A 23,854-nucleotide genomic window follows, 5' to 3' on the forward strand; every position below is an offset into this window, starting at 1 on the left:
TCTTGGGCAAGGAATAGAGTAGGGCATCACAAGACAGGGACAGCTGTGCCCTGCAGTGGACACGAGCAGCCTGCTGCTGCTGCTGCTGCTGATGATGATGATGAAATAACATACTTACATCCATGTCTAATTTCAAAGAACTAGCCTTTGATAACTGGATCAACTCCATTGCGGCCCCAAATGAAGGTACTTTCACGAAAATAAAATCGGTAACATAGATAAACGTTCCATTTCTCCCTTTACGCAGCGTCAGCGGTGTTGCCATTTGACAGGAACCAAAAACGGAGTAATAAGTGAGTGAACAGCATACAGCCAAACCCGGTTATAGCGAACTGTAATATGCGCCGTGATTACTTCGATATATCCAATGATTCGATATAGCCGAACCGGTCTATAACGAATCTTTTGTTACGAGTTCGCAATACATGGGACCCCCTCCTCCCCCTGGCACTCCCGCATAGATAAACGAACACATGAAGTATGCCATTACCCTTAACAAAACAATCCATTTATTGCAAGCAGTAAAGTTACTTTCGGCCTTATCTGCCTACTTTGCAAAAAAGTGGGGATTTTTTGTTTTCACTTTCGTTTTGGCGGGGTCAACAAGCACACTATTTTCTACACGAAACATCGTTTGCACCAGTTTAAGTCCGTGTCCTTCAATATGGCAGCAATATTGGTGGAGCACACCCACTGGTGAAGCGAGCATTAGGCGTCGGACAGCTTTCCCTCGCGATATCCACCGTCTCTTTGGTGCTTTCAGCACCACTTGCCATGACATTGGCGACGGTATCTCAGCCCGAGGGGCTAACATGGACGGCAAAGTCGTCGTCGACACTCAGAAAACCCTCGAAGGACACTCCGTTCGCTAAAGCATAGGGAACTTTGGCGAGCACTTCGCGTAGTTCGCCGATGCTGCAGTCTTGGTCCGGAATCGCTGACTAAGCGGGTTCCGTCATGAATCCTCCGCGTCGGAAGCAGTTAAAAGGAAAGTATCCGGCACATTTCAATCGCCGCTCCGAGACCCTGCATTTCGGCGGCAATTCTACGCGTGCCGAGTTCTATATATCAGATGTGAACTTCGTTATAAAGAATGTGTTTCGTACGCATTTTGGAAACGAATTTGCGTTGGTTCGATATATAGCATAGTTCGTTCTATCCGGGTTCGTTATAATCGGGATTGACTGTACTGGAATTAAAGCGGCGCGATGAAAGATCAAACGGTACCGAAGGCATCAGATGTACCTCGCTCTGACGTCACAGGGGCAGTGCGAGAAAGCGGCTGGTGGGCCACTACGCCTTCGTCTGTTTTGTTTGTTAGCTAGTTTACATGTTTAAGTTTGGGTCAAAATTCGTATGATTGCTATTCTGACGAGGCAATCTTATAAATGAACCAACTTGTACTTTGTCGTAATGGTCAGTTTACGTGCACATGTGCCTGTGGACAGCTTTGTGCCAAGTGTAAGTCAACTACATTAAATCCTCGTTGTAACAAAAGTGCTTGATTCGAAATCTCGCGTTATTCGAAGTGTGTCGTGGTCCCCACTGCAGTGCATAGAGTTTGGTCCCCCCCCCGCTTTTAATGTAGTATCGCTTATAACGAAGATATTGTTATAACGACAGTTTACTCAGAAACCCTTTTTCCGCGTGCAGGGATGCTTGGTATTACAACCGGTCGCTATGTATGTCCATATAGCTTAGCTCAGATAATTTCACCCTAACGTATGGACATGCACGAGAACTGCGTGGCGCTAGGCTAGGCTAGGTTAGGCTCGGCTAGGCTAGGCTAGTACTGCTTCATGTTGCTTCATTTTCGAAGGAAGAACCGGAAGAAGGTTTCGCGAAAACGAAAGCGATTACGTAGCTGTTCGTACGGCATGAAATCTGGCCCGACTCTCCTGCACTTTTCAAATCATCCCTCAACCAAATGAGACGTTCATAGAAAACCTCCTCACAACGAAGTTCAAGAAATAACGGGAACTACTTCCCTACAACCATTGCTTCGCTATAACTATTCTCTACATCCACTACCAAACACAAAATTATTTTTTTATATCTGAGACTTCACTTTGTTGTAACGAGGTCTAATTACATACCAAGAGTTTGCGGCGCTTTCGCGGTCCTGCTGGATCCCGCCTATTTCCAGCGCTCCGAATATTCACCCACAACGGACAGTACAACGCGCGAAAACAACCATGCGTGGACTAATTTAATCTTTTTTTTTTCATTCACTCGCTTAAAAGAACTCGCCCGACAGCGATGAGCAACATGGGGAGTACGCGGTGGTATAGCCTTCGTAAAATCGAACGGTACAGAGGCAGACCCCGTGCACCGACGTCACGGCGCACGGGAAAATAAATATAGATCGGCCATGTGCGCTCGGAAAAGGCGCTCGCAAAGCACAGCTCACGACGTGTAATCCTGACTCTGACGTTGGAAGAAAAGGGTCTGTTTGGACGTGGTTGCTTCCCTTTTCAATACATCCCCCTTGTTAGGCGAAGCCTGCGCGTCTCCTCGGATGGGCCGGAAATCCCCAGAGTCACTGTCAACTATGTCATTATTAACGGGATGGAAGTGTCAAGGAGCAGACAGCAAGCGAACTAAAAAGAAAAGCGCTCTGCAAGACGTCCGTGTGCGTTTTCTTTTCTTTTCTTTTTTTCAAGGGGCACAAAAGGATGAATAACTTTTTTCTTGTGAACTGAGAAGTCACGCGTTTGAGGTCCTTTTCACTCTTGCTTGGCTACAAACGATGCTTAGTAAATGATTAAAGCTGTCTGGCGCAACTCCGTGTTTCCATCCAATTGTTGTGACGAAAAACAAAACGTCACGAATGTACAGCGAGGGGCCCCGTGCCACCGCAAAGCGTGGTGAACGGCGAAGCCGACGACTGGCTTGTTCCCCGACCGTCGACTTTAACAGCCGCAGTTTTGCGGCTGCTGTCCTGATACCGTAGATAGAGATAATCCCGTGTGTCCACGCCCGGGAATACTTTTGCAGCAATTGTATACCGAGGCAAAAGATACGATAAAAATAATATCTGAAATTTATGGTGACCGCCTGTGGTATTAATCGAAGAAGGCTGTTTCGTAATGTTTACAAGCAGTATCTGTGCCTTATTAAAGATGCATTTCGGAAATTTCCAGATACGTTTATCTTCAGCATATTAACGAATAAAAAAGTTTATCAGAAAATTAAGTGCTTAAAGGGAGGGGCTATGAAGACAAAATACTACCTTGTTCAGTTTTAAAGAAATAGCATTTGGTAACTCATTTGAGTTGCATCACAGCCACTCAAGACTTTTTTAACGAAAAAAAAAAACGCAAGAATATTGAAATACATTCGAATTTCGCGCTACACTGACGTAATATGGGGCAGGAGTGACGAAACAAGGACCAGCACTAAAAAAAATTCCCTCGCACTTCCCCGAGGGGGAGAGTGTGTAAGTGCGAATGCACGGTTGTTGATTGCGCGATTACGGTGGATATCGTGATCTTAATGAGTAGTCGAGAGATTACACACACGCACACAACTACAAAGAAAGATATTTCACTCGTTATTGCTGGTACCGTTGCCCGGTCCGCCATCATCGTTATCGAGATGCAGGACCAGCGACCGCTCTCGACGACGGCGCGCGCTCGACTAATACCCTCCCGCGCCACGCGGCCGCTACACGAGCGCCCTCACGCGTCGCGCCCGCCGTTACGGCGAGGGCTACACGAGCGCCCTCACGCGTCGGAATGCGGAGCGCCCGCTACGCGAGCGAGAGCTCTCCCGCCCGAAGTGGAGAGGAGGCGCCCAACACCCGCAGTCACTGAGCGGAGAGAGGAGGAGGAGAGTAGCGCGCGCCCATCTCCCCCCCGTTGCTAGGGAAGACGAGGAGCGCGCGAACCCGCAGCTGTTGCTATGCGGACGACGGCGGCGGACGATTCAGGCTCGCTTAAGAAGTGCATTCGCACTTAAAACGTAGTTATCAGCGCGTTAACTCAACGTTAGCATTTCAAGTGATACGATCAAACGGAACCAGAGGACCCGCTACAATATCCCAGTCATGTTTCTTGGTGGCCGCCTAGGATGGCGGGCGCCAATCACACAAACAAGATTCTGTGACGTCATAGAGACATCGGGCGGAAAGCGGTTGGGGAGTCGTCGCCACTGGTGACACGATTAATGTCTCGATTTTTCGTTTTCAGTTTGCAATAAAATGGGTACACTTGGAATCAGGACAACGCAGTCCTTTAAATATGAACCAAAACTTGTATTTTGTCTCCATGGCCCCTTTAAACAAGCTTCACCCATCCATTTTCCCAATTCTCAATTTATGACGCTACAGACTGAGCGGAAAAGCGTACGGGACTGCTATACAAGCTTAGACTACTAGCACACCAATCCACCGGTACAGACGAACATAGTTCGTCTTCGCCGCTTCTTGTCCTGTGTCCTTTTTAACACGAAAGTGTTTTATTCCCGGGTACACAAAGATCCCACTGACGTCATATCCGTCACGGAAGTGACGTCGCCTGAAAAAGTGCAATTGGCGCGGCGGCACCCGGATTCGAGCGCACGAAGTCTCTGGCCTCTCGCCACAACAGGAGGTACGTGGCGCTCTGCCTACTGCGCTATGAACAGAGACGGGGGCGGCTCTACGTCCGCGCCTTATGTCCTTCCCTATGACTCATTCAGATGGTGCTTAGAGGCGAAGCGAAGTAGCGCATCATGACGCTAGTGAGAACCGACAGTTGGCGCCTCGATGCCAGCGCCTTCGTGTACGGGGGACGCGCGTGAATTGAGGCACGCTCTGCTGTCGCGTTGTTTCCATGACCGTTATGTGTTTCTGTTTCTGTGCGTGTTTCTGTTTCTGTGCGTGTTTCGGTGCGTGTCATTTTTGGTTTTGTTGTCTAGGAATAAACCGGTTATTAAAGACCATAGTCTATCTTGGGCTACTTAAACCAAGAAATTTTGGTCTGTCTGTATGTCTGTCTGTCTGTCCGTCTGTCTGTCTGTAACTCGATTCAGCCACCCGGCCAAAGTAAAATTGATATTGCGCAATAGTCTTATATACTCACAGCCAAATGTAAACGCCTAAGCCCGGTTTATATGTTCATACTTGTCAACTTTGTTGAACAAGAACAAAACATTACGCAAATATAAGACAGGAAATTAGTACACAAGGGATATTTACAGTGTTCCTTTATTAAAAAATTCATGGATGCTTGGTTTTTCGATAACAAATGATATTCTACATCTACTGCAGAAAACCGCCGCCTCCTGGCGGCATATGAAAAATGACGCGGCAACAGCAACGAAAGGTTCCACTAGCTATGTTCCACGGTCGGCTTGGAACGCACGTGGAGCACGGCCACGCGGTTCTATAAACCTTGTAGTCGGCCGCCTCCATTCACGCGCGTCTCCGCCGTACTGCAGTGCTGGCATCGAGGAACCCCGCCTGTAGCAGTGGAACGCGGTAAATTCAAATCGCCTTGCGCAAACCTTAAGTGTGTTTACCTTGGGATGAGCGCCACCGTACAGGAACAGCATGAGAGGTGAGCGGGAAAGCAAAGGGGGGGCATTTCCTTGGCAAATGTCTACAAAGACTATCGTCTTTTGTCGACATTTGCAACGAAAGGAGCAAATACGCGGCCAATTTTTTTTTTTGTTTTTTTTTTTTGTTTCTTGCGTGTCGGAGTCACTTCGTCTGGCAGGGTCAGGCTCGCGAACCCTTCGCACATGGATTGCTTTAACATTACACTGCTCCTCTGAAGGCACATTTCACTTTCGTGTTTTACCGCTTGCTATGAAAGAGGGATATCACCCACAATTTTTGCGCTACGCCTACGAGAATGCTTCACCAATAAGCCCAACTTCCCCTTCTCGTCAACATGCTATCACACTGTGGCGTGGAATGTAATTGTACCAGACCCGCCGTGGTGGCTCAATGGCTTAGCCCTACGCTGCGGGTTCGATTCATGGCCCCGGTGGCTATTTTTCTGCTGGAGGCATAAAGCAAAAAACTCCCGCGTGTCGAGATTTGGCCGCACTTGAAAAATCCACCCATGGTCTGAGCTGGTCCGCAGCGCTCCAGCACGGCGCGCTTCACAGCCGAGGTGCAGCTACGGCGCTTAATGGTCCATTTCATATTCTTAAATTGTGCGGGGCACTATCTGTGTTTACATAAACAGGTGACCAATGTGCAAAAATGAAAAACCGCTGAAGCACGTACGTACTTAACATCGCGTACAGAGAGTCACATTACTGCACCCAGTAGTGGTTATAAAGAGTTCGAATGCTGACTCCGGAGTCACAACACAAGTTCGACATTTGAGAAATGGCACGCAGGTTCCATATCCTGGAAGGGAGTAAGAAAAACGTTATATAACGCGTTGTTATTTCAATAAAATGGAAGCAGACGTTATGTACAGTGAACGATAAGGGACCTTATGTATTACATTTTTTATCAGCGTCTTCATATTAAATAGGTCGTGAAGCATGTTTTGAACATGGTCAATAAACTCGCAGATTCGGCAGGTAACCTGCTGAAGCTCACGTGAGCCAAATATAGCTTTTTAACGCACGACAGCGCCTTTCTCTTTGTACAGTTGTAACTCAAATCTCATAAGGTAGATCTGCTAGCTACTTCCGGTGTCCGTTCCATTTGAGCCATGCAACAGCCTTTCGGCGTTTCGGCGTGCCTCGGATATCCTCATAGCGCGAACCTCAAAATTTTCACGTACGGTGATACCTAGTTAAATCGTACGTGATAGGGATGCGAAGAAAGTACGTGCTAACCGGAACTACGGTTTATCCGAATGCATTAGGTTAAAAGGAAACCGAGTCGGGGACTAGGCTTAACTACTGTTACGAATCGGCCAGCGCCGCCGTACTGTCCCGCATCACTCCTCGGCTGTGCGGCGAAGCCCCTGCGTGCGCCTTCGAAATCAGGCGCAACCATGTCGGTGGCAAGTTGCGACAAGCCGCGTCAGACGCTTTGCTCTCGGCGCATTTCAAAACTTCGGCGGCTACCGGCGAGGCTCGTCTCCACGCTCTTCAAGGACACAGAGGCCCCGTCGATCGCAACGGAGTCCTCCTCTCTCCCCTCTCTCGGACTCAATGTGCGCGGAGGCTACCGACGACTAACGAACACTGGAAAGAGTGTTGTGACGTCTGTGTCTGTGACGTTCGTGGCGTGTTCCCGCTTGTTGCGTTTGACCGTTATCGCTTTTGGGTATAAATAGAGCTGCCCAAGCGTTGTAAACCATTCCTGTTAGAGCAGCGAATCGATGCTGTCGCTCTGCTCGAGTCCTGTATTGTAACCTCGCCCGTCGGGGCATTGTTCTTTGGCTTCGGCTCACCTCTCATTATGAAGTAAGCAGTTACGTTAGCCTACGGCTTCTGGACTTCTTCACGGCTGCAACAGCGGCTGGCCGCTCGCATCATACACGCTACCACTCGTATGTCGGAGGCCACGGAGCTCGGATCGGGTGCCCCCGCCCGGTCGCAACACTACGTATGAAAAGAAACTACGGCTTATGCGGGTACGGTTTAACGAGATTCCACTGCACATGCCGGGAGGTTATTTGCGTTAATGCTGTGTCTCATCCCTCCTATTATCGGCCCCGGCATTTGGAGGAGTCCCGCTTTCCCCTTCTGTAGAGTTTTCCAAATCAAGGGGATTCGCAGCGCCGGCGCCTTCGAGTGAGGGCGCTGCCTCTCCCGCCTCTTTTTCCGCAGAGTGCGCGCCCAGCACCTTCCAGCCTTCGTCCACCTAAGGACGTCTCAAGGCCTCTGGTCGACGGCCCGTACGGTACGGCACGCGAAAACCGGAGGAAAACGTTTCGCTTTACGAAGGCTTAACCAGCGCGGAAGTCCCGTCCTTGTAGCTGCTCAGGGCGATTCGCATGCCGCGTGCACGCCTGCTAGTTAAACTAAGCGACCAGACATACCTAATGAGTTGTTGGTTATGTTCCAGAACAGTGGACTTGAGCATCGCGCACATTGTCTCGTGGCTGCACCACCCAAGTCACGGGGCGGGCAGTCTGGAAGGACCCGGGTGACATTCATTAGGCTGCTCGTCGCGTCCCAGGAAGCTGGCCGTGCGAATCGAAGTCAGCGCCAAGGCGAGCTACGAACGCGAGCTCGATACGCCTCGAGGAGCACGGCCCCACCACTAGCTCTCCCGACAGCGCCGCACCCCCGGATTCCGTACGCCGAGTCATGCGAAGAGCCCGCATTCATGCGCCCGCGAAACCGAACGTGGCTGCGCGCGCGTGGTAAAAGTGCTCACGTCCCCAACGCGACGCGACATACGGACGCGCACACTTTCCCCTCAGTCGGCCCGCATGTTGTAAGGTATGCACAGGCCGCGAGTGCAGGCCGGAGCTCAATACAAACTGCCCCACTGCGGCACGTGCATTCGCACACCGCTGGGCCCACTTATACTAACACCACTCCACACTTGCGTTTCCTATTCTCACCTTACAACAGACAAAATAAGGCAATAACTGGCTCCATCCAACTGGCTTCCAGAAACCAAGAAAACAAAAGTAAGCCAGAACAGAAAGGTACGATTGTAGTTTGTTTTACTAACGTTTCAGTGTCTGAACGATTTAGCAGCTCGACGCGCGATTCGCTAAGCGAGAAGTGCCCGAATTATTTTTCCGTTAAGAGGAAAAAAACAAAAAAAAAACACGTGGTTCCGCAGTGCGGTACTTTGGCCTGCCAGAGCGGACGATCCTGCGGCGAACAGTTTCTGACAGCTGGCGCAAATGACCCCCCCCCCCCCCCCCCCCCCCCCCCTCGCAGCGTGTTGAAGCGGGCGCTCGACAATCCTCGCCTTGTACCTATTTCCTAGTGCCAACGTAGCGAATCAAAGCTCTGCTACCTCCACCACTGAGCTGCAGTGGAAAGAACGGCAGACAGAAACTCAGGACTGGTGAGGTGTCCGTGAGCTGTTTCAAACCTTGCGCAATGGCCCTCCCACAGTGCATAAGAAAAAAAAAAAAAGAAGAAATCTGCAGCTCTTAAGTTCTCTGTGTTTATTTAGAACTTTATCAAGGCGACGACAGCGGAAATTAAGATGGCAACATTTCGATAATAGCCCTTGCTTAAACCACCCGCACCGAAACTTTACCGGTTAGGTATTCCAAAGCTTGTACCTTGTACTGAAGTAAACACGTTGTGGTACAAGCCACTTTGGTGCGTCGGTATGATTTCTCACAGTTATTTTTGCAATTGAGAGAGCAAAAAGAGAAAGTTTTCGAAGCCGTAGAAAATCGAAGTAACGTCTTACGGAACCAATACACAGAATCATATGGCGCCGAACCCTTAGTTGGTGGCGTGTGATTCGGCATTGATTCTCCTTGTCTTGCAAAGAGACCACGCCACTTTCTACTCAAGGTGTGGGCGCCGGAAGTCGAAAGTTTCTGTACTCGTACTTTTTCTCGCGTTGTAGGCATCTTGAATGTACATCCTAAAGTCCTAGCCCTGAGAACCTTAAAATACAACAAACCTGGCCATGGCCACCATCATGGTTACGGCGTTTTTTACGACTGCTCGGTCCATCGTTAATACTACACCAGCTGTGGCAAGAGGTTATTTTGGGGCACCAGTAATTTTGCACTTAAAGAATAGAAATATCGCAAGAAGTGGGGGAAAATGAAAAACCGAAGGGGATCTTATGTGGCTTTATAATGAAGCCTGGACCAATGTAGCATGTTTTTTTTTCCCTATCTTGTGGTTTGCATAAGACGCACCTTTTTTTAGGTAAGATTACGTGGGCTGCAACTATGAACGGGCATAATATTCTTAAACCTGATGTTTAACGTCCACACAGGGCTGCAACAAACCCCAGCTAGACCTAAGCATAATTGTTTTCATTCAACATATATCGTTTTCAGATTCCCGCCGATTGTGTCTTACTTTGTGATGTCTGCGCCATAAAAAAACCCTTTTTTTCCACGCGCTCGTCGCGGCTGTAACACCTGCTAAAGGAACGCACACAGGAGACGCAAAAGTAGCAAGCTGTTGAGTTACATAGCGGTGTGACGTATAACACTAGCTTCAAACGAGTGATCCTGAATTGTGAACCTTGAATTAGTGGGCGAACGAGCTAGGAAACGTCCTAAAACATACTCTGATAAAACGTGCCACTTCCATTTTACGAAGGTCTGTGAGGCGCCCAACAAGACACGGTAAGAATTCCAGCACAATGCACAAAAATGCAATGGGTCTGCTATGAATTACACCAACTTTACAGTTGATTTACCGAAACGTGCACTAAAACCATAATAAGTATTTTAAATAAAATAATGGGATTTGCGGGCCCTTTACTGTAAACTTCGTAAGCGCCATCTAAGTGGTGCCTTTTTCTTTCGAATTAGCATTTGGGGTATTCAAAAATGCAGGGAGGCGTTTTATCCCCAAACGCCTGGCACTACATAACAAATGTACCTGTATGCATGCAATAAATAAAAATTCAGAGGCAGTTTTACTAGCTGCAGTAGCTCAGTGGTTAAGGAGTAGTGCTGTTGGGACCAAAGTCGTGGGTGCGATCACTGCCGCGGCGGCCATTTTTCTGATCCAGATAAAATTGGCGCAACCCCCTCACCTGTCACTTCTGCCCCCCTCTCTTATTACTACGACCACATGGTGTGGGCCTATCAAAACACCCCATCGCTCACCCCCAATCCCAACCCTTCCCCCGAACAGTGGGAGGGCCTGCCGACCAGCTCCCGTCCCGCTGACCAGATCTTTCTAGTCACCCGTGCCAGGGCTGCAGCCAAGGCCCAAGGGTACCTCGACTGAGGCGAACCCAACCCACCCAGTGACGGCTCGACGACCACCGTTTGCTTTATTAAACGTTTAATCTCTCTCTCTCTCTCTCTCTCTCTCTCTCTCTCTCTCTCTCTCTCTCTCTCTCTCTCTCTCTCTCTCTCTCTCTCTCTCTCTTGCACTAGTGGTGCAAGGCTGGAGAAACAGCAGAGCTGGCGGACCCTCTCCCTTCGTCGAAGACCCGGCTGTTTCATTTCGCATGGATTTCCGAACTTGCCGCTGAAAGTTCTTCATGACTGGCAGGCCCGGATAGTTTTGTCCGCAGCCTCTCACATCTCTCCCAAAGTGGACGGTGTTAGCACGCGCTAGAACCCGCGGCAACCGTCTTCTCGAAATCTTCGTCTGTAGCGCGAATTCGGCGTCCATGCTCCCCCTTTTTTTTTCTTTATTACCGGCTTGCTACAGTGAACAATAAACAAAACAATGACACATGTCTAAACACAACATAATGATTAAAAACCCCTCCCGCTGCTATGGGTGGCGCGTGTTAAAAGCGTTTCAAGTTAACTAGTTCATCCAAGATGTTAGCCCAGTCTGGTTGCTCGTCTTGCATTTTCATTATATCTCTGATATAAGCAATGCTTTCAATAAAGTATTCCCTTGCCGGTCGTGCATCCGGGTCTGCATGTCGCACGGCCACACGAAGTTTCCAGAGACCGTGCAGGCTCAAGGCCATAAACATGTCAAGTGGCATGCCTCCATCATTACGCGTTGGAAAGAAACGTATTCCGTATGGAGATACCGGCAGTTCTTTCTTTAGCGTCCGCAGGAGAAAGTCCCAGTGGAACACTGCGTCAGAACGGTCCAATAAAATGTGCTCTATGGTCTCCAGTTTACCGCAGTGTCGACAATTCACTGACCCCGCTACAAATATTCCTTTCTCCCGCAGCCAAGGACAGACTGGTAACGTTCCGGTATGCAATTGAAAGAAACTTTTGACTGTTGACTTCACAGGCATTTGTTTAAATCTCCTTAACACGTCTTTCCCCGACCCTGCACAGTATAAAGAGCGATAAACAGGTACCGGTAATGCCACATCGATCACATCCTTGTACAGTTTCTTTCTAGGTACCAGAGCAAGGTATTCGTAGGAAAACCTGGCCTTCAGGAACTGAAAGGACATAACGACCTCCTTCAAGTAGCTTCGTGGGGGATCTTGGTTTTAGTGCACTGGAGGACACAATAAAATCTGGCAAATAATTCACCAACCTCGTCTGCACAACTGTTCATAGAAAAGGGTCCGTCCGGTCTCAGGAAAATAAACGTACAGACAACTTGCCTAAGAAATAGATGCACTAGTCCGAGACCTCCTTTTTTAACGGAAATGAAGAGATTCGTAAGACTCATGCGCTCCCATCCTGAGCGCCAAATAAACACAGCAAAAACCCTGTGAATTTTTTGCATGTTGACCCTTGACATGCACAACACCTGAAGCATATACCATATTTTAGCAACCAAAAATACCTTACAGACAGAAGCGCGCGAAAATATTGATATATCATGACCGCCCCCCCCCCCCCCCCCCCTTTAGCGTTTCACTCCGGACTCTTTCAGTTTCCTCAGACCAGAACTCAGTTGGTTTCTGGTACCATTGTAATGGCACACCAATGTATCTAGTGGGGGAGATGTTCCAGTTGACGTTTGCAAATTCCTCTGACGTGCCCTCCCAGTCTCCATGCCAAGTGCCTATGCACTTGCTCCAATAGATAGCGCTTCCTGTCTGCTCGCAAAATTCCGCCGCTACTCGAACCGATCTACTGACACTCTCTTTGTCACAGCACACGACCGCAACATCATCAGCATAGCAAAGAATCTTTACCTCGCTCTCGTGCAACGTAAAACCTCTTATCTGGTTACTATTTAACAATTTCAGACAAAATGGTTCCAGGTAAATAGCAAACAGCAGGGCACTTAAAGGACATCCCTGCTTCTCGCCCGACACAACCTCAAAGCTCCCGCTAACTTCAGGCGACAACGCACGTGAACAGGCGAGTAGAAGAGCGCGCGAACGCTGGACAGAGTGTTCTCGATGGTCGAGGTGGCCGACGCCGGGTGCTCTTCACGTGCGCTCGGTATTTTTTCTTGGTATTTTCTGTGAGCCCCTCACGTGGCGCAAGCCCACGCGCAAGCCTGGACGACGCCTAGCGCTCCTTATAAGACGCACACGCTCACGTGCGCTCGGCTGGTCTGAGCTTTATGGTAACGCTGGACGGCGGAACTAAAAGCTTAAGCTGTTAAAACGAAAATGTCCGTGTTTCGAGATTTGGGCGCACGTTGAAGATCCACAGATGGTTGAAATTAATCCGGACCCCTCCACTTCGGTGCGCCTCATAGCTTAGGTGAAGCTTCGATGCGTAAAAGCTCCAAAATTCGAAATTTTGAATTTCAACTAGCACTTTCAGCAAGGGGATCGATCGGTTCTGCCCGTTCCAGCTAGAGCCAAGTTTGAGTGAGCGTCACAAAATTATGGAGCGACAGGAAAACCCAGAGTAATGTGTTTTGTCTGAAGGTGGCCTGTGTACGGAGGAAGGCACGCGGAGAGCTGGGAAACTGCGATACTTCATCTCACACCACGGTCCCTGGATGTGAACATGCACGTGCACATGTGAACATTCGCACTTCATAACGTGCGTGAGTGTATACGAAGGAATATTCGTACGACTGGGTGCATACTTTTGTAATTACCCTCGTGCTAACGTTCTTACGTAGAACTCAGGTGTATGGATGTAATTACTACGCACCAAAGTTATGTACCTGCGCACTTACATGTGTACGTAAAACCCACCACGTGTGCTTATGCATTCTGTGTCATGGCAGTTCGTTTTCTAAAAGACGGATCAACCCTGCCACTTGCTATTCCCATTCTAAGCGAGCGTTGCAGAAAATGGAAGCACTGCGCTGTATACAATGGTAGGATCGTAATATGCAGCCATGAGCGGAAGATGGTGTAATTGTGTCTTCGGGCGTAGCTGGAGAAAAATAATGGATGCTGAAGTTGGTACAATAGGACCTCAAAGCGTTGCACTGCACGGTGAAGCCACGGAATCACTGAAATTTTGGGGGCCCGAAACATAATATGAGAATACGTTAAACGAAACAGCGGGTAAGGATTTAGAACCACGTCGACTAAAACAGTTGCGTTTGAGCCGTTGTATGAAACATGGTTAAGTAGCGCAGTATAGACGGGACAACAAAGAAGAGACCACACAGGACTAGCGCTGGCCTATGCGGCTATGTGGCTAGAGCTGGCTGCGTGGCACGCAAGACTAGCTCTGGACCAGCGCTAGTCCTGTGTGGTATATTCTCTGTTGTCCCGTTTAAAGCGCGCTACTTAACCATGTTTCACAGTTCGAACCAATTATCCTACGTCCGCACGGCTGTCTAATTCAACATCCGCTGCTGAGCAATGCAGTGGGACAGGTCCGGGAGAGAAGGATGGCACCGTTTTCTGCTTTTACGTGCCAGCAGGCCACAGCTGTCGGCACATATTCAAATGCGAACAACGGAGCATGTGGGTGTCAGTACACGCTTGGCTGCTTCCCAGGCGTTAGGAACTAGTGAAACTGCGCACCACAAAACACCGCTGAGGATATGCACCTGCTTCCATGTGCGAGACTGTCGCTTCCGCGTGTCACGTATAATTCAGCTTTGCGCCGACGGCCTGGTGGAACATCACAAAAATTGCGTGCGGCGCGATCGAGCAGGCTTGTCGTCGGGAAAGAACTGCCTACACCCGCACTCTCGTAGCGAGCAAGCACGCTTTATTCTGCAAAGCTAGAGCAGCTGCGTCACTGATTAATATGCGAACACGGGCAGGCTTCAGCAGTATTTGGAGAGAGAGAGAGAGAGAGAGAGAGAGAGAGAGAGAGAGAGAGAGAGAGAGAGAGAAAGAAAGAGAGAGAGAGAAAGAGAAAGAGAGAGAGAGAGAGAGAGAGAGAGAGAGAGAGAGAGAGAGAGAGAGAGAGAGAGAGAGAGAGAGAGAGAGAGAGAGAGAGAGAGAACCACTTAATTTAAGGCTGGGTCAGGGGGAGGAGGTGGGGGGGGGGGCGCAGAGGGCTTGTTGGGCCCTGGAGACGAGGGTGGTCTGGGTCTCCAGGGTCGAGCTCCGCAGGGCCTGCTCCCAGTGGGTGGGTGTGGGGAAAGGGGAAAAAGGGGAGCGCAGGCAGTCACGGAGAGAGTGTAGTTGAGAGTCCCGGGCGCTGCAGAGTGGGCAGAGTGGGGATGGGAAGAGGGAGGCGTGTGAGTGGGAGAGGGAGGCTCTCAGGGGAAGGAGTGCGTTTGGAGGAGGCGCCAGGTTCTAGCCTCCTCCTGTGTGAGGCTGGGGTGCGGGGGGCGATAGTGGCGGCGGAGGAGTGAGAATGTCCCGGGAGCTGGGAAGGCCGTGGTTGGTCTCCAACGAAGGCCCTGCTCGGGTAGTCATAGCTCGAGCTTCTCGGTTGGCCGCCTCCTTGGCACCTATTCCCGTATGGGCGGGGACCCACAACAAGACCATGGGGTGGGGAGGTGGTTTTCGGGGTAGAATTTGGAGTGAAATTTTTGGATATCCTGCCAGCTTGGAAATTTGTAATTGCGGATTGCGAATCTGACAGGATGGTGTCTGGACAGGGGTCTTGGCCTAGGGCGAGGGACATGGCCGCCTCCTCCACCCCTGTGGCTGAACTCGTGAGGACAGTGAGGGAGTCCTGAGGTGTGCTATCCTCGGAGAGCGCTACTATGGAGAATGCAGCTCGGGAGGGGTTTGGAAGCAGGCTTCAATTAGCACGTAGAAACAGGTCATTGCGTTTGTGATGTTCTTAACTGCCACCTTGTTGGCTTCAATGTCAGCACAGCTCTGATGGACATTTAAGAACACTAAAAATATCTGTTAACTGGTGTCAGCATCAATATTTTTCTTATACGAAGTAGTGCAACCCCCATTAGACGAGTTCGTTATTCAGTGATCAGGCTGGGAGGCCTGTGCTTACATCTTTGAGTCAAATATTGCGTTGGGCAAGCTTTCTAAGTTGAAAAAATTCACAAGCCCGTTCCAACAGTGCAGGAGCACGCTGCTTATTCCGAGGACGAGCTCTTTTCACGGCTGGCGATGCTAAAATTTTGTCGGCGGTAGTCTGTAAAGGCCCGCATCAGAGATTGTGAGTAACCAAATGGCGGTATGTACAGTCTTTGTCAAACGTTTCTAGGTCATGCCAGAATTTATCACGCTACAAAGAATTCAAAACAGAACCTCATTTGTTGAGGGAGACTCGAATGTTTTATGCCAGAAAGCTGGCGAAAGCACACATTCCTATATTATTTTAAAGCAATTTGGTCACACTTAAACTAGTCTTTTGCTTCGAATTCTTTGTGACTAAGAAGCATTTGACATGGCCTACAGAGCTTTGACAAAGACTGTACATAGCAGTAGAAACCGTGCTACCGTAAGAAAATTTTATGCTGCGCAATTTTATTATTTTTGTGGTGGTATCGAAGCGGCGAGGATTGTAACAAGGACCACGCGTTCGGTTGTTCGCATTTAAATGGGCTTCATAGTACCTAGTGGTGACTCGCAATTTTGGGGCTCCAGTGAAAAAAAACGTTTCCCTGGAACCCCCAACATTTCGCACGCTGACAAATATTTAGGGCTTACTGAGGCAAAATCATCTGACAGTGAAAACGGCGTCGGGGAATTATAATAATTTCAACGCGAAAGCCGTCTATTTGAAAGGGGTGTTTCCGAAACTCTGTTCGTCGTCATATCGCTGTCGCCGTCTGTCCACGAAAAACAAGAGAAAAAAGGGAGTATTGTGGCAAGGCCAACGGTAAAAGTAAAGCCAACATTGTCCGCTGACGGAAATAAAACTGACAGAACAATGAATGGCAGGACACTGCCAGACGGAATGACAGAACAGACGGTAGAATTGCAGGGGACAGAATTACGAACAAACTGTATGACAGAACCATGACGGAACAATGCCTCGTAGGAAGCGAGGCTGACGTAAGTAATTTCCGAACGCTCCCATCACCCAGCAAGCAACCGCACACATCCCGCAACCATTGAATAAGCAGGCGTTTATCAACAGCTTTCGCTGAGCTCCTAATGTGCTTGGCAACATTTGCCAGCTGTTTTATTATTGCAGATGTGTCGTCCGTCTTATTGCACTGCAACAATGGCCATGATGGGTATCATTCATGGTTTAAATGAGGCGCTGGGGGGTACAAATACGACAAAACTACACGAAAACACACCAGTAGCCCCCATTATTCGCACCCCCACCCTCGAGCAGTGGGAGGCCGCGCTGTGCAGTTCGGACCCTGAGGACCAGTGCCAGTTGGTGGGCCGGGCACGCAGGACCGCAGCCGCTGCAGGGGCCCTGAACTGAGGGCTTCTCCCGCTTTCAAGCGCGAACCTCTTGAATAAATGTTTCACCACCACCACCACCACCACCACCACCACCACCACCACCACCACCACCACCACCACCACCACCACTACCCAGACAGTAGATTGCGCGTTTTCCACCGTACGAAATACCACATTTCTACGCATCAAACTTGGCCCTGCATGACCCGCACACTAAGTTTCAACTTCATTCCACCCCGCTCCCCATAAATAAAAAAGATGTATAAATAAATACGCCGGTAAGTCACACAGTTGCCTGTCTAGCAAAGCGGTCAGATGTTACGTAACTCAAGCTCAGAAGGTGGGTCCGCTGAGATTTTCTGTCAGGTAAAAACGAAACCGCTTGCTAATTAAGATCAGTCAACGCCCCCCATGCATCGGCGATCGTGTTGGAACGCAGTCAAGACTGACGCGTGGTTCTTGTAATGAACAAAGTTTATTGAAGCGAACTTGCACTCCGCAATATACTCTAAGAAAAGCAAAAACGTCGAGGAAGCAGACGAGAGTCGGCGAATCGAAAACCGTGGCATTTCGTCTGCACGCATTTACTATGGAGCGCAGTCCTTCCAGAAACATCCAATCAAACCAAAAACACTGTGGATCACACCAGAACCTGTCTGGGTAAGGGACGAAGCTTTGCACTCTTTCCCTATATCAAACAAGATTGCCGGGCGCGGCCGAAGCCAGAAGGAACAAAGGGAAAGATAACCATGCGCTGCCCGGCGCTGGAAAGAAAACGCAAAGAAAACGACAAACGACTCCCAAGGCATGGTTCCCGGCAGCATCAACTGACCAACGATTATTGCTACTCGGAAGGGCGTTGTTACTGTTGTTATTACACATGTGTGCACGATACGCCCGGTAGCACGCGCCTCAATTTTTTTACGTCGTTTAGGGTTCAATTACTGGTCGCGACGGCTGTACTTCTGATGCAGGCGGAAAAGAGAAACGGCAGTGTGTCGGTATTTGGGGGAACATTAAAGGTCCAGACGTGGGCTAAATTAATTTGCAGCCGCGCATTATGGTGTGCCTCAATTTCGGCAAGCACGTAAAACCCCAATGAAGTTACCATATTACAGCGCAGAAGGCGAGGACCAAAAGGAAAATAGACATACACAGTCCCGCTTAGTCTTCTGCGCTAAATAGGTCAAGTATGCCTCCGCAACAAGACCAAACTGCCGCATCGGGCACCCCGATTTACGTGACCGGTAAGGCTGATAACGGTCGCCTGCAGCTCGTTACAGCACAGCAGCAGCGTTCGGCATTATAGCCATTGCATAATCCGCCCAAAGCCCGACTCAGATGTGAGAAAAATACTGAAAGGACGAGAAAGAAAAAAGGTCTGAAATTTACGAGGGATAACGTTATTTTCGGAGACTCTGTCCAAGCGTGCACCGCGGCGAAGCCGCCCGATATGCGCCAACGTTCGCATAGAGGTGCACCAGCACCCGCTCATCTTTCACATTGTCTCGTTGCCTGCTATATGCTAACCCGGAATAAAATAGCCAGCAGTCGTATGATTAATAATTAATTCTTAGAAGCGTTTAGTTTTCTTCATTCCTTTTATCTGTTTCAAAGCGCGGCTTAAATATTCCTGTCGCCGTGACTCTTCCATTGTTTGCAATATGCGAAGTAACTTACATCTACAAGCCGTGCCCCAAGAACTTTTTATCAATCTTTTTTTATGATTTTTGTTTGGTTTGTGCATATCAACAGACATTGATTTAAAATTTTGCATCACCAACCTTGTTTATGAAATTACATTTTTACCAGCCCTACACAGAGACCCCTGAAAGCCAAAAGTTCGATTGGGCGCAGTATGGAAAGAATCAGTTAGCCAATCACACACCCCTTTCCTTAATCCGGAGCCCTCCACTACGGCGCGCCTCATCGCCTGCGCTGCGTCGGCGCGTTAAACCCTACAATCAATCAAAATCAAATCAAAATCAACACCCCTTTCCCTCTTAATTACACACACAGAACCCTTTCTTTCAAGAGTGACACAGGGCATGCCTGTGGGCCCCCAGTCACCCTTCACCGCGGGGAAGGAGACCCGAGATGAACCTTTTCCCCTTTCCCTAGAACAAGGCAGCTGCCTCAACACCCACTAAAGGATGTTAGTGCGCCTTGCTACGGAGAATTTGGCGTCTCTACACACATGTCAGCCCTGCATGGCAAACGCTCAACTGCTATTTGTGTGCTGAAGCAGCGTATGCTGCTTCAGCACACAAATAGCAGTTGTGTGCTGAAGCAGCACGCAGAGCCAGCCCACCACCTCCTGGTCTACACGAACGGCCTCGTTGACAGATCGCAGCGGCCACAATCCCCGCCGAACACCGTAACACTTCGCGGCGTGTCCGACCGCCGCTAAGCTCGTTGCTATCAGCCTTGGCCTCTTGTACAGACCTCGCCGAAGCCGCAAAAATTCGCCGCGCTTAGCGACTCTCCATATCTGACGTCTCCAGGCCGAGGGGTGGGGATGCGTCGCCTCTCTTGCAAGTCATTCGCCACAACCTCGCAACGGTCGCCCAGAAAGTCTCTTCAGCAGCAGTGCTCGCAAGGGCATTGCGGTGTAGCGGGGAACAGGAGGACAGGAAAGCTCGCGGCTGACGTGCACTCCTATAGCCTCTGAGCTATGCGGCTGCTGGCGCTGCGCACGAAGCTCGACTAATCCTACGACGGCACCTCCCCGCGCGGCATCCCGACGCCAGTGTGCAGACGGTGGGCCTCCTATCCAAGTAAGCGCGAGATGTTTGAGCCGCGTTCAGCACGGTCAGCTCGTGGACGGCTGCGCTATCAAAGCGCCCTCGACGGACACATGCCGCCACTGTGTCCGGATCGACACGCGCAGCTTCGTCTTCCGGCGGACGCTGCGGAGTCCCCGCTCTTTCTACGCGGCCCAGCGAGGACGTGCGTTAGGCCCTTGAATTCTCTAAGCAGGTTACTGCCTGGAAAGAAAAATAATACGAATACACCCAACGTCTCCCCTTATGGCCGCCTCCACCTCTAATCTCGTCCTCCCTCTGTGCTGAGAACCCTTCCGTTGCCTCCCATCTCCTCATTTCACTACAGAACTCTGGCACTATACCCCTCGAGTTTTCGTTTTTTCCTGTGCTACAGTTTTTTTTTTTAATTTCTTGCACTTCATCTCTCATCGCGTCTCTTCCAGTTCACGTGTCAGTCGCTAGGTGAGACAGGTACAGTGCTATAGATTTTTACTTCTTTTGTAATACAGCTTACCCATCTATGTACCGAGCCACCTACCCACCCAAACACCGCCGAGCAGGGAGGCGAACAACTTGGGCCGGACGCAGCTATAGGAGCGTGGTAAGTTTCCGCTGCCTGGCGGCGGGCCGGTGGCTTCCGTTTCGACAGGCCCAACCGGACCAGCGTAGTTCTTTTCATTATTCTTTTCTTTTCATTGCAAAGTTTTTATTTTAAAATTAAAATTTTTAATGGAAACCATCATCATCATTTCTTCGCTGCGTGGTGAGGTACAAGTCAACGAAAGCAGTGCGGTGCGGATGTGGTGAGAGCCGCCGGAAGAAATGAACATAACAGTGAGTGGTTGAGCCTGTAGATGAAACAAACAGAGCGAAAAAAAAGGTAGTGTCTATTATCCCGGCAACCGTGAGAACTACCGTCAGAACTTTCTCACGGCAGTCGCCTCTCATTGGCTAAGCATGCTACGCGGAGATTCTATGGAATAAATATTCCCTAAAAAGCCGTGTTTGCGGCTGCCCCAGTAGCGCTGTGGTATAGTTCTTCGTTTTGAACGAGAAGGCTCAGGTTCGAGTCAGAGTTTGGGATGTTTTTTTCTTTAGGGTGAAAAATTTTTTCGGTCATCGTGATTTTGTTAATACTTTTACTCTGGTTTTTACTATATCAAGAAATCGACGCACAGGAACTCTAGAATGGGCTGAATTACGTTTAATATAGGTAGCGTTCTGTGTCGTTGGGCTGGGTTAGATTAGGTTTGTTGCAGTTGGGCTGGGTTTGGGTAGGTTATAACTCGTTCGGTTAGTTTACACTAGGTTCGGTGAGGATGTTATGTTAGGTTACGTTAAGACGTAATATTATTCAGCAAATTTGAGGCCAGCCAGCTTTTATGGAAACTGCCGTAAAAATTTCCCGGAGGTAATTTTCTCATGGCTGCCCCGAGTTTTGACGCAGCCAAAAAAAAGAAAAAAAAAACGCGTTAACGGCATCTCATGTGCCTACGCAACCAGGTGGCATCACCGTAAAAAAATAATCTAATTGGCAGCATGGAAGCGTCGCACCCCTGGCCGTTGTCACCCATGGCATGGGAGCTTGAAACTACAAGTTGAGCGCAGGGTCTGCAGCTCTTCTAGATCTGCGTTCTGTCCAAGGAATCTGCAATGCCGTTGCGACTGGAGACGGTGCAAGACGGACCAAGAGCACAATGTGCGCCCTGCCGCCCATGTTTTGTTCCGAAATGTTGTGCCGACACTCGACGTTGGTTGTTGCAAAAAATCCGAATTGGTGTGCGGATGCTGTTAAGAAATAACAGATGTGCGCAGGCAGTGGGCGTGGGTAGAAGGTTGCTGCCTTACTGGCCGGAAGGGGCTCTACGATCCTCGACGAACGCCTGCGCATAAAGTGGCAGAAAGCTGCGCAATCGACGAGCACTTCCACCGCTTCCCGACTCCCTGCCGCAACCGCCATTGCCGACTTTAATCACCGCCACCCATCAGCGCTTTCCCCTCCGGCGGCCGTTTGCAGCGCGCTCACTGGGTTGAGAGACCGATTTTGGCTTGCAAAAGGAACAGCGCTTCGCGGATGCTTGGTTCGCCGTCGACACCGACTTACGCCAAAAACGGCTCCTGTTGGGCCTTCGCCTCGGGACCGACTCTATCCCTGACCAACTTGGCGGCGGCGGGAGTTTATAAAAAAATAAAGATAGGCGCAGGTGGGGCGCGTGAGTAGGCCGGAGGTGGGGAGCATCGGCTGCGCCCACTGCATACTTGGGCGGCACCGGCAGGCGAGTATGCCTTTTCCCTCAATGCTTGCACCCTAGACTCCACCACCGATGGGGAGCGGCCGGGCCGTGGCCTTTGCTTTGGAGGCATCCTTCGGCCACAGATGCTTTAAGCCGAAGCCAAACCAAACACAGGCTTTACGCGGCGGAGCTGTGCAATGCGGCGTGTTTTAGTGGAGCCACCCGAGGATGGTAGACGGGTGCCGAAATGTGGGCACAGCGGCATCCGTCTTTTTCGCCTCCGGCAGAAACACGGCCACCACGGCAGACATCTCAGCAGCGCAACGGTATTAAGGAGGCTCCACCTCAGAAATAGGCTGCGTTTTGGGCAAAATAAAGTTACTATCACCAGCCCTTTCTGAAAGCGCGAGAGCTGCAGCAAACCGGGCAAGACACATACGCGCACTAAGCAGCGGTATAATGCAGCGAGCATTGAAAGAGAGCGTATATATATAGGTGGCCATGTACTGAATCAAGGTAAACGACACGAAGCGCGTGACTCCCCGGAGAATTCGCACTGTCGCAACAGTAAGTGCATAGGTTGCATGCGTTACGTCGACAGGCGTTACGATCGACGTGAACGTGAGCGGACTAACAATACGCGCCTGGCCGTCCTGGGGCAGCCGCGGGGGAAGCGACGCGAATGCAACAACGACAGTGTCCAAACCACGCGCGCACGATAGCATCGGGCACGCGCGGGGGTCGTCACTCCTGCGATCCTTAATGGAAACAACCACGCTGTGTTCACTCATCGCCAAGCGGTCGCCAGTTGTGCACTCAAACAAAAGAAAAAAAAAAGAAAAAAAGAAAGGGCAACTCGCGGTCGGCTGTTTCAGGTGCCGGGGTCTGTCGAGCTAAGCGATAGATGTTGCAAAACAAATAGCGCGCCTTACGAGATGTGAATATCGCCACCTCCCGGCATTGCGTTAAAATCAAAATCACCGCCGTAGGTATACTTCAGAATAACCATGCGTTGTATACGTCCGCGTTGCTCGTTAAAGGCGTGAACGGGATCCCTGCGGCTGAATGGTAAAAAATGTCATAAAAAATGAACCACGGACCAGTGATATCGCGAACTTATATGGTAAATTGAAATACTTCCCCTTTGTGAGTTATTTCACCTTACTACGTTTCAAATTCCTCGTGGCGCTACGCATACGGGCACGCGTACAGCTTTTACGTAATAGTAATTACGTAAGCTTCCCCGTAAAGCTAAGGGCGGCATTAGTGAGAAAAAAAGAACTAGGCTGTAGCTTTCTCTTTTCTCAAATTTTTGCCAGTCCACGCAACCTGCTGCTGTGAGGTTGAACAGGAACTGCGTGTTCTGGATTGCTGTCCATTATTTATTACTTCGGAGGAATAACGCTGCCGCGTCCGGAAGAGCGGAGCACGTAGTCAGCGAAGCATTTTGTTTGGGTGGCTCTGATATTTTCCCCCTCCTGTAGCGCTTAAACAAAGCGTTATGAATCGGCTAGACGCACGAACCAGGCAGCAGCGCAGTTTGGGTGCCGTTTTCAAGAAGGATGTTGCATTTTCCCGCGTAGGTTCAGGGTCTGTAGACTTTCCTTTCGGGCACACTCTCGCATTCCTGCGCTTCCTTTGGGTGAGACGCAAAGTTATCTTTGTATTTCTTCCATTTTTTTGAACACAGA

At 49.8% G+C, this 23,854-nt stretch overlaps 1 protein-coding gene across 8 annotated transcripts in view; it reads right to left on the minus strand.

Moving 5' to 3' along the window:
- LOC144148956 (inactive dipeptidyl peptidase 10-like) overlaps positions 1-23,854 on the minus strand; it is a 541,623-nt gene that overhangs the window by 199,468 nt on the left and 318,301 nt on the right. The gene's annotated exons all lie outside the window — the stretch shown is intronic.

The sequence above is a fragment of the Haemaphysalis longicornis genome, unplaced genomic scaffold (assembly GCF_048455015.1).
Source record: "Haemaphysalis longicornis isolate Haplotype H1 unplaced genomic scaffold, Haemaphysalis longicornis Haplotype H1 scaffold_1, whole genome shotgun sequence".
NCBI lineage: Eukaryota > Metazoa > Arthropoda > Arachnida > Ixodida > Ixodidae > Haemaphysalis > Haemaphysalis longicornis.